We start from the raw sequence: 15876 nt of genomic DNA on the forward strand, positions 1-15876 counted from the left end.
AGCCTGGGTAACAGAGTGAGACCCTATCAAAAAAAAAAAAAAAAAAAAAGAAAGGAAAACAAATGCCAGAGGCCAGAGGAATTGTGTTACTGATTGCATTGAATTTGTATATTGCTTTGTGTAATACAGATGTTTTAACAATATAATTATTGTTTGTTTTTTTTTTTTGAGACAGGCTTTCTATTGCCTGGGCTGGAGAACAGTGACATTATCATGGGTAACTGCAGCCTCAACCTGCTGGACTCAAGTAATCCTTCCACCTCAGCCTCCCAAGTTTTCAGTGTACAGGTATTTTACCTCCTTAGTTAAATTTATTCCAGAGTATTATATTAGTTTTGATATTATTGTAAATGAGATTATCTTGATTTAGTTTTGGAAAGGTTGTTATTGTTGTATAGAAATTCAACTGATTTTTGTAGATTGATTTTGTATTCTGCAACTGTATTGAATTTATTTATTAACTCTAGTAGTTTTGTGGGATTAATCTTCGAAATATAGAAAGAACTCAAATAATTCAGTAGCATAAAAACAAGTAATTCAATTTTTTTAAATGGAAAAACACCCTGACATTTCTCAAAAGAGGACATACGGATAGCCAATAGATTTATAAATTAGTCTACACAAAGAATTTTTGAGTAATGTGACAAAAGCACCGGGAACCTAAGCAAAATTTAACACATGGGATGACATCAAGTAAAAAAGCTCTGGACAGCAAAGGAAACCATCAACAAAGTGAAGATATAACCCACAGAATGAAATAAAATATTAGCAAACTACTCTTCTGACAAGAGATTATTAACCAGAATGTGTATGGAGCTACTCAAACAACTCAACAGGAAAGAAGAAACAATCTAATTAAAAATTGAACAAAAGATATGAATAGACATTTCTCAAAAGAAGGCATACATGTGACAAATAGATGAGAAAATGCTCAATATCACTAATTTTCAGAGAAATGCAAACCAAAACTACAATGAGATCACATCTTACCCCAGTTAAAATTGCTTTTATTCAAAAGACAGGCAATAATAAATGCTGGTGAGGATGTGGAGAGAGGTGAAAACTCACAGAGTATTGGTGGGAATGTAAATTATTACAAGTATAGGTATTACTCAAAAATCTAAAAATAGAATTATTACATGATCCAGTAGTCTCACTGATGTGTAGATATCCAAAAAAAAAAAAAAGGAAATCAGTATATTGAGGAGAGATCTGCCAACCCATGTACTATTTATAAGAGCCAAGTTATAAAGTCAAATGTCTATCAGGAAATAAATGAATTTAAAAATATGATATATATTGCACAATAGAATACCACTGAGAGATTTTTAAAAAATGAAATTCTGTCATCTGTAACAACATGGATGAAACTCAAAGACATTGTGTTAAGTGAAGTAAGCCCAGCACAGAAAAACAAGTATCTAATTTTCTCACTATCTGGAAGCTAATAAAAATAAGTAAAACTAAACCATGGAGACAAATAATAAATGATAGTTACCAGTGGCTGGGAAGAGTAGTGAAGATGGGTACAAATATATGCATACACAGAATAAGATCTAGTGGTTGGTAGCACAACAGAGCGATAATATTTAAGAGTAATTTATTGTATCCTTTAAAATCACTAAAAGAGTGGATTTGAAATGTTCTAAACACAATGAAATGACAAATGATTGAGGTGATGGATATCCCAATAACTCTTAATTGATTATTACCCATTATATATTTGTATCAAAAAATCACATGTATACCATAAATATGTATAACAATTATATATCCATAATAATTAAAAATTTAAAAAGTTAAACACTAATCATGACAGAAATACAAATTAGAACCACAATAAGATATCACCTCACACATGTTAGGGTGGCTGTTATCAAAAAGAGAAGATATAACAAGTGTTGACAAGAGTGTGGAGAAAAGGAAACACTTGTGTACACTGTTGCTGGGAGGGTAGATTGGTGCAGTTATTGCAGAAAACTATATGGAAGTTTCTAAACAAACTAAAAATAAAACTACCATGTGATCCAGAAATCCCTGCATAGGTTTACACTCAAAGGAATTAAAATTACCACCCTATAAAAATATCTGCACTCCATGTTAATTGCAGCACTGTTAATAACAGCTAAGATATGGAAACAAATGATGTGTTTGTTAATGAATGAATGAATGAAGAACTGTGATAAATGATATAGATAGAAAAAGATATATTTTCACAGAAATATCCTAAACACCAAGAACATTGCCTGGTACATAAAAGATACTGAATAAAAACGTTTGTAGAAACCCTAAACAATTTTAAGCTCACTCTGAGAAAATTATTATAATAAATTTCAAATTATTTTAAAAATTACGTTAAATGAGAAATGATATCAGCAATGCTATGTTCTTTTCATTAACAAACTAAATAAAATAAATATCAACTGTAGTAAGTTCAACCTAAATAGTGGATTTAACTAAATCTTACAAGACCTGCAGTACAAAGACTATTATTACAGAATAATAATATTATGTACTTTTGCAGTATTTGAACACAATATTTAGCATAGAAATACACAGCGATATGTGGTCATAATTATAAAGAGTTACCTAGTGAAATGAGTGACACTAGTTATGCTATTGAGGCCAAGTTTATCATTTTCTCTTTTCTGTGTTACCAGGAGCAAATGCCAAAATCAAAGTTTTTATTTAAGTAAGCAGTTGAGGTATAGTAAAATGATCTCACTTAAATTTTGTTAGCATTGCTCTCAACAGGAGTCTAGGTATTATTACAAAATTATTTACTCTCTGACTCTGTAGCTTTCCAAAATCAAGTCAACAAGGTTAAAGATCTGCCTCAATTTTTAATTTATTTTTGAAAATATTTCTGACTTCATCTTATACGTTGCACTTAGCTTCCTACTCAGTAAAAAGTTTTACTTTTCATACAAATTCTTCTATTTATTATATTTATAAACATTAATTCATAGACATACTCCATTCTAACCATTCTTCAATATTATAGCTGATTTTACCTTACTTTTAGGGTTGTGTGCGACACATCCCACCATCTTGTTCTTTCTCACCTTTGAGTAGCCCCTTAGAGGACATACTGCCTGTACCGATCATTTTAAAGTTCAGCATTGAAAGACTGACAAAATGAAATTTGGTAATAGTGCGTATTTATAAAAATTTAATTGTTATGTGAATTAAAAATAGGTGAATGCTAACAAAAGTTTTTTTTTTCTTTTGTTACAATTTATTTGTTCCAAGCACAAGGCAGTTTCTCTTATTTGAAACTCAGAGTAACAGCCACTCTCTTCAGAAGTCAAAATCTACAACTCTATATTTAATTTAAGTAATAAAGAAGACTCATAGTTCTTGTTTAGTAATAAATAAAGTTACATGAATAAATCACTATAATATTTTAAGCCGCCTTTGATTTCTACAGAAGACAATTATTGCTGCTTTTTTAGTTCATCACGATATCCATGAAAATACATAATTTGCATTTTAAATAACTTTCATCTAAAAGAATGACAGTGCTTTTTCATGATTTATAATTTTGTATAATAGAAACAACAGTTGCAACTATCTTAAAATCAAGTATTTTTGAGATATCATAAAAATAATTTTATCAGTTAAATTATATAATAACTTATCCATTAAAACAATGTTAATATTACCAATCTTTCTAAAGAATTTCCACATATGTGCCCATTGGCCCGCATTTTCTTTATGTGAATATCAGTTTGGATGCAAGAGCACAAGTTGACAGGATTTTATTAAGCTAATGAAGGTTTGTATGCCTTTATTTTGTTAGTACATATTTTACATATTTAGCTTTTGAGTTAGTCATATCATTGTGAAAAGGTAAGGGGCAAGTTTGTAATGACAATACTGGTGCCTGTAGTCCCCGCTACTAGGGAGGCTGAGGCAGGAGAATTGCTTGAACTCAGGAGGCGTAGATTGCCGTGAGCCAAGATCATGCCACTGCACTCCAGCTTGGATACCAGCAAGATGTCGTCTCAAAAAAAAAAAAAAAAAAAAAACTGTTTAATAATTTGCATACAAAACCACAGAGAAATATCTAAAAGTATGTAATGTATGGATAAAATGTCACCATGAGTACTAAATGCATATGAAAATAAAACATCAGTTTTATAAAAAAATTTTGTGGTTTTACAGTTGTGTACATGTCAATACTTATTTAATTATACTTTTTAAATATTTTTAGTCAATTGTACTATAAATTTGTTTTTTTAAAAAAAAATACAATATCTTTCCACTTTAACATTTAAAATTTATGGATTGGTTGTGAAACTACCATATAAATGAAAAAATATATGTATATGTATGTGTTTTGTGGTGCTTCGAGAGGTCAAAGCTACTAATAAATTTCATCAATATAAAAACTTCCATCATCAAGGAAGAATACATATGTCATTGGTAAAATTCAACGAATGTATATAAAAGTTTTAGTCTGTGATCATCTGGAAAGCAATGCATGACATGTAAAAAAGTAAAGGACTTGTTTAAGATGCTAAAATAAATGAACTTTACAATTTATTTCTTCAAAGAATTTCTCATTAAGTATAAGTGTAAATATCAAACAGTGATGTTCTGCCATTAATTGATAAGATTATATCAATTTTCTAACATATTTAGCAGCAGCAAAATATAATAGCTTTAATAATGGACAAAGTATTAAACTTTCTCAACACTGAAGCATATTTCTTAGCTGATATTAGAGTATATGGATATCTTTGATATAGTTGAATGTATGGGAAATTAAGCAGTTAAGAAAAAAATGATTTTTAGAAGTGAAAACAATGTTTATTTTACAACATCAGGTACTATGCTTCAGTTTACTCAATTGATCAATCAAATGTCACAATACAGTTTATTTTCACCTGTGTGTATTTAATTTTTTTCCTTACTGTCTCTGTTTTTGCATATGTTGTGTACACTTCAAGTAGCATAAGATTTTCTTGAGGATTTTATTTAACTTCCGGAATGCCTATTATATTAATGACTCTCCTTACAAATGATTGCAATGTTATACGTGTTGCAATTTCTCTGCAAACTAGAACTGAAGCATTTATTTGTGCGATGAATGTAAAGATTTTCAAGGCTCTACTATATTGATGCTTTCCTTTTGGCAGTGATGTCCTTATGCTAGGAGTTAAAAGAAAAAGATGGAAGAAACGCTTATTCTAGGCAAGGTGTAAATTGAGATAAATCTTCTCTAGATGACCAGGGTGTTTTTCTTATCTCACTAACTTCTATCCTGTGAGAGTCATTTCTCTTATCTTAGAGGGATTATTGTCCCAAGTTTAACCTGTTTCTGCAGTTATAAAAATGCCCTTGCCTTTAATTTTATTATCTTATCAATCAGTTGTAAGGGGAAATGATTTTCAATTTTGGCAAATGACAGATAGTTAATGGTGTTATACACCATTCTAAGCACCTTTTTAATACATTAACTTAATTCTCACAAGTATCATATGTAGTAATTACTTTAGTTAACCCAATTTAAATGGTGAAGTTAAGATACCTAGACTACTTAAGATTCCTGTGCTCATATAGCACATGAGGCAGAGCTGAGATTTAGTGTCTATTTTTTAATTTAATCACATACTAAACAAACTTTTAATAAATCAGAAAATGTAAATACATATGTTAATTAAATAATATCACCTCTTATATATGACATAATGCTTTTAAATCAAGATTAACGTAATTTTATCAAAAGTTTGAAAAATTATCACAACAGGAATGAAGTGAATTGTTTTATTATGCTATAGCTTTGGTTTCAGGATATGTTTAGGTTAATCACATAAATGTAAAAATATCTACTCAGTCTACAATAGAATTGCCCAAAACTCTGATATATTTCTTTCATTTTTCTTTTTAATTTCAATAGGTTTTTTGGTAACAGGTGGTCTACGATTACATGAACAAGTTCTTTAGTGGTAATTTCTGAGATTTTGGTGTACCCATCAACTGAGCAGTGTTCACTGTACCCAATGTATATTCTTTTATCCTTCATCTCCCTCCCACCATTTCCCCTGAGTCCCCAAAGTCCATTGTATCATTCTCATTCCTTTGCTTCCTCATAGCTTAGTTCCCATTTATGAGTGAAAAAATACAATGTTTGGTTTTCCATTCCTGAGTTACTTCACTTAGAATAATGGCCTCCAATTCCATCCAGGTTGCAATGAATGGCATTAATTAGTTCCCTTTTATGGCTGAGTAGTAATCCAATACACACACCCACACATACACATAGATATTACTTTTTTCATGATATATATATATATATATATATATATATATATACATTTTACTTATCCACTCATTGATTGATGAGCATTTGGGCTGTTTTCATATTTTTGTAATTGTAAATTGTGCTTCTATATACATCCGTGTGCAAGTATCTCTTTCATATAATGACTTTTTATCCTCTGGGTACATACCAGGTAGTGGGATTGCTGAATTAAATGGTAGATCTAATTTTAGTTCTTTAAGGAATCTCCACACTGTTTTCCATAGTGGTTGTACTCATTTACCCTCCCACCAACAGTATAAAAGTGTTTCCTTTTCACCAAATCCATGCCAACATCTATTATTTTTTGATTTTTTTTATTATGGCCATTCTGTTTTTTTTTTTTTTTTTTAGTTTCTGGTCAGTTGTTAATCATTTTTCTTTTTTTAAATTAGACTTTAAGTTCTGAGATACATGTGTATAACGTGCAGATTTGTTACATAGGTATACACATACCCATCATCTCATCATCTACATTAGGTATTTCTCCTAATGCTATGCCTCCCCACTCCCCCCACACCCCAACAGGCCCCGGTGTGTGATGTTCCCCTCCCTGTGTCCATGTGTTCTCATTGTTCAACTCCCACTTATGAGTAAGAACATGCGGTGTTTGTTTTTTTGTTCTTGTGTTAGTTTGCTGAGAATGATGGTTTCCAGCTTCATCCATGTCCCTGCAAAGGATATGAACTCATCCTTTTTATGGCTGCATGGTATTCCATGGTGGATATGTGCCATATTTTCCTTATCCAGGCTATCATTGATGGGCATTTGGGTTGGTTTCAAGTCTTTGCTATTGTGAACAGTGCCACAATAAACATACATGTGCATGTGTTTTTATAGTAGAATGATTTATAATCCTTTGGGTATATACCCAGTAATGGGATTGTTGGGTCAAATTGAATTTCTAGTTCTAGATCCTTGAGGAATCGCCACACTGTCTTCCACAATGGTTGAACTAATTTACACTCCCACCAACAGTATAAAAGTATTCCTATTTCTCCACATCCTCTCCAGCATCTGTTGTTTCCTGACTTTTTAATGGTCGCCATTGTAATTGGCATGAGATGGTATCTCATTATGGTTTTGATTTTCGTTCCTCTGATGACCAGTGATGATCAGCATTTATTCACATGTTTTTTGGCTGCATAAATATCTTCTTTTGAGAAGTATCTGTTCATATCCTTCGCCCACTTTTTGATGGGGTTGTTTTTTTCATTCTTGTAAATTTGTTTAAGTTCTTTGTAGATTCTATATATTAGCCTTTTGTCAGATGGATAGATTGCAAAAATTTTCTCCCATTCTATAGGTTGCCTGTTGAACAAAAGCCAAAATAGATAAATGGGATCTAATTAAACTAAAGAGCTTCTGCACAATAAAAGAGATTATGTCCTTTCTTGAAGAAGTAAGGTGGTATCACATTGTGGTTTCTATTTGCACTTCCCTGATAATTAGTAATGTTGCACTTTTTTCATGTTTGTTAGCCATTTGTATATCTTCTTTTAAGAATTGTCTATTCATGTCATTAATCAAATTTTTGAGGGGATTGTTTGTTTATTTCCTTCTGATTTGTTTGAGTTTTTTGTAGATTCTGAAAATTAGTCCTCTGTCAAATGCATAGTTTGAAGATTTTCTCCCACTTTTTGGGTGTTCTGTTAAATCTACTGATTATTTATTTTGTTGTACAAAAGCTTCTCTAGTTCAATTAAGTCCCATCTATTTATTTTTGTTTTTGTTGAATTTGATTTTGAGATTTTGGTCATGAAGTCTTTGCTTAAGCCCATGTCTGGAAGGGTTTTACCAATGTTAGAATATGTATGGTTTCAGGTCTTAGATTTAAGTTTTTGATTCATCTTGAGTCAATTTTTGTATAAGGTGAGAGAGGAGGATCCAGTTTCATTCTTCTACATGTGGCCTGCCAATTATCCAAGTACTGTTTGTTGGCTAGGGTGTTCTTTTCCCACTTTATGTTTTTGTTTGGTTTGTCAAAGATCAGTTGGGTATAAGTATTTCATTTTATTTCTGAGTTCTCTATTCTGTTCCATTGTTCTATGTTCCTTTTTTTATACCAGTACCATACTTTTTTGGTGACTATAGCCTTATCATATAGTTTGAAGTTGGCTAATGGGATGCCACCAGATTTGTTCCTTTTGCTTAGTGTTTGCTTTACCTATGTGTGTGGGCTCTTTTTTCATTCACCTTAAGGTAATAAAAGTCATCTATGACAAATCCATAACCAATATTATGCTAAATGGAGAAAAGTTGAAAACATTGCCTGGAGAACTCTCACAATAAAAGAATGCCCACTTTCACCACATCTATTCAGCATAGTAATGGAAGTCCTAGCCAGATCAATCAGACAAGAGAAAGAAATAGAAGGCATTCAAATCAGTAAAGAGGAAGTCGACCTGTCACTCTTCCCTGATAATATAATTGTATACCTAGAAAGCCCTAAAGACTCATCCAAAAAGCTCCTATAACTGATCAATGAATTCAGTAAAGTTTCAGGATACAAAATTAATGTATACAAATACGTAGCACTGCTATACCCCAAGAGAAAGCAAGCTAAGAATTAAATCGAGTACTCAACCTCTTTTACAATAGCTGCAAAGAAATAAAATAAAATACTTAGGAATATACTTAACCAAGGAGATGAAAGGTCTCTACAAGGAAAATTACAAAACTCTCTGGAAAAAAAATCGTAGATAACATAAGCAAATGAAAACATCTCCCATGCTCGTTAGTGGATATAATCAATATTGGGAAAATGATCTTACTGCCAAAAGCAATTCAATGCAATTCCCATTAAAATACCACTATTCTTCACAGAACTAGAAAAAACAATCCTAAATTTCATATGGATTCTTCCATTTTTCAAATTAGAAACACATATGAGAAAAAAAATCCTATTCTATTTGTTATTGGGATTATCATTACTATTATTATTGGTAAGACTATTATTTTATGAACAGTCTCTCATTATGTTGCTCTATCTCTAATACCAATTTATTTTGTTGAGTATCAATTTCATGCTAGAAATCCTATGTATATTCAATGTATGAATTATCATAATAGTCATTTATATTTAATGTCAATATGTCAAAATATACAGATAAAACAGTTGAGGCTTATGCATTACAAGTAAATTTTAATGGCACTCAAGTTATTTGGATTATGTTAGAAGAAAAGAACTGGCTAATGGTACTATTAGAAAAAAATAAAAACTTGAGCATTTACCTGTTAAAAGGCCATAATTTTGTGACACATAAAAGCCATGTTCTTATATTTATTTCTTTTTACTTATTAAGACATTTAATCATTTTTTATTTATTTTTTAATTTATAAATAATAACTGTACATATTTATGGGGTATACGTGGTATTTTGATACACGAAGACATTGTGTAATGATCAAATCAAGGTAATTAGAATGTTCATCAACTCAAATATTTACTATTGCTTTGTTATGGGAGCATCTCCTTATCTTTTAGATTCCCACTTTTAACACTGAGGGAAACAACACTTTTGCTTCACTTAAACAATATTTTGAACTGCTAGTCCCCTAACAGTTAAGACTGGTTACACAATAAATAAAGGATGAGAGTAGTAAACTGTTAGACAGTTTATAGACTTTTCATATTAGATAGATAAAGTAGACCCTTCACATGTTGTTGGTATTCTTAGTAGGAGCTTTTCTGCCACTGTTGATTAATGAGTCTAGTAAAACTCTAATTGTAGTGAAAAAAAAAATCAAGTCTTTGCAAGAATAAGAACAAAAATAAGGAGAAGAAAGAGGAAGAAAAGAAATAAAAAGAAGGAAAAGAGAGGAAGAGTTCTTAGAGGAAGAAGAAGAAAAGAGGAAAAAGATAGGGAAAGCAAATGGCATAACACTGAAAATGTCCTATGTTCATGAACAAGTACCAAAATAATACCTGGACAATGCACATTCAAAATACAAATACACGATTATCTCTCCTAAAAAGAAAATTACTACTTAAGAATTAAATTGACAATTAAATAAAAGTTAATCTTATATGTCAGAATATATATTTCATAGTATCTATAATCTTACATAATATCTCATATATATTTTGGACACATTAGATAATATGAGTTTGATGATAATGAAATTTATGACCTGGTCAACTTCAGAGAGAAGTCCACAGTTAAAGTGGTGAAACAGAAACACAGAGAATATAGTAAATTTTATCACTGACTTTCACTCGTATATGCAACAGCAAATACTGTCAGCAAAGTGCCACTCATTTGCAATCCTGCCTTACCACTTTACCACTAAACCCTAGGTTAAGCCTTCGTCATCTCTTATTGGCCAATTATAACTCAGACTGACCTCATTTTCTCATATATATTTCCCTACCATCTCTGCACTACCATAGAATTGTCCTGCCATTGTTTTGCATCTTCTTTACTATAAGAATCTAAACAATTTTCAAAGTCCTCTAAGCATTTATCTGAATTACTCTTCAATGTCACAGTTTTCTTCTCTCATGTTGTTCCAACCAAACAAATATTTTTGTTATTTTATCAAGTCAGACATATGCTTATCTCATAGCCTTCACACATTATTTCTTCTCATCTCCTGTATCTACATCACTCACTCTTTCACATCATTTAGGTCCTCTAACCATGCATTTTCAGATGAGGGAAGCATATCATATAACTTACTAAAAGACAGAAATTGCATATGAAAATTTGTGTCACAGGCTATGTTAAGATTCAACTTTCACGGATAAGTAACTAATCAACAATAATGTAACAATCTGCAATTATAACATCTTACCTGATATGTATTCCAATGTGACTTTTATATGTGTATTTTATGAATATTCTCATTTTTTTATTACTGTATTTTTGTTTAATTTTGATTCTCCAATAAATAACCTGTAATGATGGAAAAGTATTGTAGAGATTATCTAGATCGACTGATTACAAGATTTAAAATCCAATACATAGCATCTCCTATAAATATCACAGGGCTTATCTTCATGAATAACATCAATGATGAGACAATTGTCATAACTAAGGATATTCTAGAATAAGAAAACTAAACCTGACCTTTCAGCTGACTTCAGATACGAGTGAGCCCATCTGAAATTGGTTTAATCAGTCCCAAATCAAGATAATTTCTCAGTCTACCTATAGACCTCTGGGGTTGAGGGTTCAGTATATTCTTGATGCCACTGAGGTTTTCTAGTTTTTCATTAAATAACATTGTATAACAACAAAAAACTAATACAAGTAGTTAAGAGTTTAATTGGTTAATATATTTGCATGTGGTGTACACCAAAATGTAATATCAAAACTAGACTATAGGTACATATATAGAAATTTTATGCTGAAATTATGAATTTCATTATACAAAATTTAAAAAGCAACTAGGTAGAACTATTTAGCAATCAGCTAGAATTTAGAGTAGGACACAGGTGACAGCTCTGTGTAGAAATTATTTGAAAGTCTTTCAAGTTTTAATTTACTCAATAGAGATTTATTATGAATCCGTGGAGAGGCAAAAATGTCAACATATTTTTGTGCAGACAAAGCCATGGAAAATAGATTCAATTGTTTTTTCATCAAAAGGAGTTGTTTTCTAATTTATTTTGCGTAGGCATCAACTTGAGCACTTGTTAATAATTGGGAATATAATAAATAATCTTTAGACTCAAAGTTTTGTGTGCAGTTCAATAAGTTGCTATGTTAAAGTGTTCTCTGGGTTATTCTAAAATATTTACTTGTCAGATAACACTTTGAGAAACATTTATATAAAGAGTACAAACAGACATAAAAAGTAAAAAAAAAAAAAGACCTTAAAATCACTAATATTTAAAATATAAGAGAATCAGGCAAAAATGAAACTGAACAGAAGCCTTAACACTGTTATTCAAATGTTATCTTCCCTGGAAACAATGAAAAATTTCAAACACCAGCTCTCAATGGCACTTTCCAGTTGTTTTTTCCTGCTTAGTTTTTAACCTCAATTGTCATAAATATCTGACATTTTATAATATCTATTTAATTCTTATACCAATTAATATTACTTTAAGTATTTATCTTGGGTTCTCTCTCCCACTACTGAGCTCTGAGTGGGCTGATGTCTTATCCACTCACTGCTTTAACCTCAGTGCCCTGAAGATAATCTGGCACAAATTAGGCTATTAGACTCTCAATATTTAATTGTATAATACTAGATAGAAAAAACAATTTTTTTTTAATTTTCTAGAAGATCCCACAACTATTAGTAATTGTACCTAATTGTCATCAGAGAAAACTTCCATACATAAGGGATACTTCTCAAGCAGAGCTAAAGATTAAAGGCAGTGGGAAGGCTGGGTGTGGTGGTTCATGGCTGTAATCCCAGCACTTTGGGAGGCCAAGATGGATCATTTGAGGTCAGGAGTTCAAGGCCAGGCTGGCCAACATGTTGAAACCCTGCCTGTACTAAAACTACAAAAAAAAAAAAAAATGATTGGTCTCAGTGGCTCATGCCTGTAATCCCAGCACTTTGGAAGCCATGGCGGGTGGATCATGAGGTCAGGAGTTTGAGACCAGCCTGGCTAGCATGGTGAAACCCTGTCTCTACTAAAAATAATAATAAAAAAAAAATTAGCCAGGCATGGTGGCATGTGCCTGTAGTCCCAGCTACTCGGGAGGCTGAAGCAGGAGAATTGCTTGAACCCAACAGGCAGAGGTTCCAGTGAGCCGAGATTGCACCACTGCATTCCAGCCTGGGCAACAGAGCAGGACTCCCTCTCAAAAAAACAAATGAACAGAAAAAGTAGCCCTCCAAAAAGTGTCCCTCCAAAATTCATATGTCGAAATTCTAACTGGGGCAATGCTTAGTAAAGCATTAGGACTGGTGGAATGGAATTAATATATTTTGTATATAATAGTGACATGAATTTGGGGGCCAGAGGTGGTATGCTAAAGTTTAAATTTGTTCTTTAAATAGCATGTATTGGAATCTTAATCCCCTATTCAACACTACTGGGAGGTGAGGTCTAATGGAAGATGTTTAAGTCATGGAGCTCCACCCTTATGAACAGATTAATTAAAAATGGAAAAGTTGTTGACCCTGTGAATTTCACCTCTTGCTCTCTCTAGAGCTCTCTTGACTTCCATCTTCCAACATGAGATGATGTGGCACAAAGGCCCTTGCTCGATGTGGGCTCCTCAAGCTTAATCTTTCCTTGTCCCTGAAACTATAAGAAATAAATCTATAATTTTGTTAAATTACTAAATATTAGATATTCTGTTATATCAACACAAAAAGGACTACTACTACTGAGTTTAAACAATTCGATATTTCTATGACAAAAAAAAGAACATGGACCCTTCCTTTACTATATATATTCAAAATTATCTGACATGTATGAAAAAGCTAAAATTTAGAACTTCTACAAGATAACATTAAATACAATAATTACAATATTCTGTAGAAAATTATCTGAGGACACAAAAGTCACCAACCAAATATGAAAAAGCATGAAATTGAACTTCATCAAAATTAAATGTTTATAATATTCTAAAGGTATCAATAGAAAATAAAAAAAGATAGTCTCAGAATGTGAGAAAATTATTGAATCCATTTCCAGATTGCCAGACAAATAATGTGTATACAGTGTACTTATAATGTTTTTTAAAAACTCAATAATAAAAAGATAAACAGAAATATCCCCAAGATGTCGGGGTAGGAGATACTAGCATTCATCTTCTTACAAAACAAAATTATAAATAGCAATCTACAAATCAAAATACCATTGGAAGAGTTCATGGGCACAGGTAAGAATCTGCAGCAACACTATAGAAGAAAATAAAAACATAACTAAGGATATCCATACGGAAAATAATTCATGGTGAGATGGACATACCTGAGATGCCTAGAGATGGCTAGAAACATAAGAGAAAACTGAAGGCTATCAGTGTGAGCCATGCAGTGAGACCCACCATAGTTTCCAGTGGCTGCTCCACAGAGGAAACTGATACCTTTTGTCACTGAGGTAACCAAAGCCATTTCTGCTGGGGAGCCTCAGGAAGGAAGATATGGCTACTCACTCACTCCCCTCTCAACAGAAACAGCTGCTATTGTGCTGCCCTGGGACTGAAGCCATGACTTCTACAAACTGCACACGTTTCCTGACTCCCAAACTGTGCCTGATCCATGAGGGCACATATTCCAGACTACAGCTTTGTGGTTGCCCTGTAGTCACCCAACCCTCAGACACTAGGGCCACCACCATAGTGGGCTAGTGTATACCCCAGAACCCAGAGCTAATTTTCGTCCATTAATGCCTGTGTTTTAAAATCAGTAGCTTAGCTACCAATGAAGGGTAGCCTATGCCCCAGATTAAGGAGGTGCTATACATCTGCACGTGCCTATGCTCTTGAACCTGGCTCTCTGGCTACTTCACAAGCATCAACACCTTTTACTCAATTACCAATGCAATAGTGGGGGTGAATGCCTCTGGTGTAGTATTTCCAAATGTGTCCAAACTTCAAGCTTTGGCTTCATGATCACTGCCAGAGCACCACTCATTAGACATTGGTGCTGCCACTAGTATGAGTGAGCCTGCAAGCCGTATCTAGTGCCAAGAAGGATCCTCTTGGCCACAAGTTATCTGATAGAAAAAAATAAAAAGATATCAGGAGGACCCATGTGGATTTTGCCACTGAGGACCCCAATAGGCTTTGCACCTGATGTGGACACTCAAATGGTTGGCTGCTGAGGAATCTCACAATCTTTAGTAGTTGAAGATTGACAGAGCTGCACAGAGACTACACTACTGCACCCTCACTGAAACCAAAACTGCTGCACCTCACCCAGCCATCACCCTTACAATCTTCCATAGACAAAGGCCTTCCCCACCAAGACCAACCAGTAGTGCTTAGAAAAAATAACCTCACCAAATGCACAGATATCAAAATAAGACAATGAGAAACATGAAAAAAAACAAAGTATCACTAGCAAAGGATACAATAATTCCCCAGTCACTGATCATAAAGAAATGGAGCTCTACAAACTGCCTAACAAAGAACTCAAAACAATTGTTTGAAGGAAGCTCAGTGAATTTTGAGGAAATACAGATAAACAATTCCAATAAATCAGGAAAACAAGAAATGAACAAAATAAATAATTTACAGAAATTGAAATTATTAAAAAGTTGGAAACTGCAGAATAGAATGAATGAAATGAAAAATTCAATAAAGAGCATAAAAAACAGAATTGTTCAAGCAGATGAAAGAATCTGTTACTCAAGGATAGGTTATTGAAAAAGGTACAGTCAGATGAGAATAAAAGAATGAAAAGCAATGAAGAAATCTTGAAAGAGTTATAGAATATTATCAAGAGAGCTAACATTCATCTAATAGGATTTAGAAAAGAGAAGAGAAGAAAATAACAAAAAATGAAGAAATAATAGCCGAGAACTTGCAACATTTGGAGAAAGATATAAATAAATGTCCAGGTAGAGGAAGATTAAACAGTTCTAATCAGGTTCAATCTATACAATACTGTACTATGACATATTATAGTTAAGATTGGCAAAATGTCACAGAAAA

At 32.5% G+C, this 15876-nt stretch overlaps 1 long non-coding RNA gene across 2 annotated transcripts in view; it reads right to left on the minus strand.

Moving 5' to 3' along the window:
* Positions 1-15423, minus strand: part of LOC129049866 (uncharacterized) — an 85554-nt gene extending 70131 nt beyond the window's left edge. For both annotated transcript variants that reach the window (XR_008513252.2, XR_008513251.2), the window contains exons 1-3: positions 14757-15423; positions 13407-13520; positions 11105-11205 (exon numbers count right to left, since the gene is read on the minus strand). This is a non-coding gene — a long non-coding RNA (uncharacterized LOC129049866). The remainder of the gene's footprint in view (positions 1-11104; positions 11206-13406; positions 13521-14756) is intronic.
* Positions 15424-15876: the final 453 nt, after the last annotated feature.

This window comes from Pongo abelii, chromosome 1 (assembly GCF_028885655.2).
Source record: "Pongo abelii isolate AG06213 chromosome 1, NHGRI_mPonAbe1-v2.0_pri, whole genome shotgun sequence".
NCBI lineage: Eukaryota > Metazoa > Chordata > Mammalia > Primates > Hominidae > Pongo > Pongo abelii.